Consider the following 2,274-nt stretch of genomic DNA (forward strand, 5'->3'; position numbering starts at 1 on the left):
AAACTCTGTCACAGTTTGGCAGATGAACGTGTCTCTGCAGGCTCAGTACCTCGAAGGTGAACGGGTGGGCGTGTTCCCCCAGTTTTTTAATCAGCCGTTCCTGAAGACGAGTCAGACTCTTCTTCTCTTCGGGCAGCGGAGGAAACGCCTGGATGTTCGCCACAAACAGGTCTTTCCGAAACGTCAACCCGAGGACGTCCAGATCCTCACGACCATAACGGAACGCGCAGGTCAGAGTCACGAACACTGACGGGAAAAAACACAAACAAACACATCCTGACACATGAACAATGACTAACAAAAAAATAAAAAAACAAACTGACTCAGACTCAAACAGACTCAAACTGACTCAGACTCAAACAGACTCAAACAGACTCAAACTGACTCAAACTGACTCAGACTCAAACTGACTCAAACTGACTCAGACTCAAACAGACTCAAACTGACTCAGACTCAAACAGACTCAAACTGACTCAGACTCAAACAGACTCAAACTGACTCAGACTCAAACAGACTCAGACTCAAACAGACTCAGACTCAAACTGACTCAGACTGACTCAAACTGACTCAGACTGAGACAGACTCAAACTGACCCAGACTGACTCAGACTGAGACAGACTCAAACTGACCCAGACTGACTTAAACTGAGACTCAAACTGACTCAGACTCAAACTGACCCAGACTGACTCAGACTCAAACTGACTCAGACTCAAACTGACTCAAACTGACTCAGACTCAAACTGACCCAGACTGAAACAGACTCAGACTCAAACTGACTCAGACTCAAACTGACTCAAACTGACTCAGACTCAAACTGACCCAAACTGACTCAGACTGCCTCAGACTCAGACTCAAACTGACTCAGACTCAAACTGACCCAGACTGACTCAGACTGAGACTCAAACTGACCCAGACTGACTCAGACTGAGACTCAAACTGACTCAGACTCAAACTGACCCAGACTGACTCAGACTCAGACTGACTCAGACTCAAACAGACTCAGACTGACTCAGACTCAAACTGACTCAGACTGACTCAGACTCAAACTGACTGAGACTGACTCAGACAAAAACTGACCCAGACTGACTCAGACTCAAACTGACTGAGACTGACTCAGACTCAAACTGACCCAGACTGACTCAGACTCAAACTGACTGAGACTCAAACTGACTCAGACTCAAACTGACTCAAACGGACGTGAAAAAAATGAAAGATAGAAGCTAAAGCCTGCCGATCACACAGTACAAGTGAACCACCGCATCCCCCGACAACTGAGACAAAAGACAACAACATTAAGGATCAACAGTGTTCCAGTACAGCTGGTCGGCCTCTGTTCATTATTACAGTCATTAAAAAGCAGAACAGCAGGACTTTATTACGTTACATTCAGTAGGAAGTTAGCCAGAGTTAGCTAATCCTCACGACCATAACGGAACGTGTAGGTCAGAGTCACGAACACTGACGGGAAAAAACACAAACAAACACATCCTGACACATGAACAATGACTAACAAAAAAATAAAAAAACAAACTGACTCAGACTCAAACAGACTCAGACTCAAACTGACTCAGACTCAAACAGACTCAAACAGACTCAAACTGACTCAGACTTAAACAGACTCAGACTCAAACAGACTCAAACTGACTCAGACTCAAACAGACTCAAACTGACTCAGACTCAAACAGACTCAGACTCAAACTGACTCAAACTGACTCAGACTGAGACAGACTCAAACTGACCCAGACTGACTCAGACTGAGACAGACTCAAACTGACCCAGACTGACTTAGACTGAGACTCAAACTGACTCAGACTCAAACTGACCCAGACTGACTCAGACTCAAACTGACTCAGACTCAAACTGACATAAACTGACTCAGACTCAAACTGACCCAGACTGAAACAGACTCAGACTCAAACTGACCCAGACTCAAACTGACTCAGACTCAAACTGACTCAGACTGCCTCAGACCCAGACTCAAACTGACTCAGACTCAAACTGACCCAGACTGACTCAGACTGAGACTCAAACTGACTCAGACTCAAACTGACCCAGACTGAATCAGACTCAGACTGACTCAGACTCAAACAGACTCAGACTGACTCAGACTCAAACTGACTGAGACTGACTCAGACTCAAACAGACTCAGACTCAAACTGACTGAGACTCAAACTGACTCAGACTCAAACTGACTCAAACGGACGTGAAAAAATGAAAGATAGAAGCTAAAGCCTGCCGATCACACAGTACAAGTGAACCACCGCATCCCCCGAC

Source organism: Micropterus dolomieu, linkage group LG17 (assembly GCF_021292245.1).
Source record: "Micropterus dolomieu isolate WLL.071019.BEF.003 ecotype Adirondacks linkage group LG17, ASM2129224v1, whole genome shotgun sequence".
Taxonomy (NCBI): domain Eukaryota; kingdom Metazoa; phylum Chordata; class Actinopteri; order Centrarchiformes; family Centrarchidae; genus Micropterus; species Micropterus dolomieu.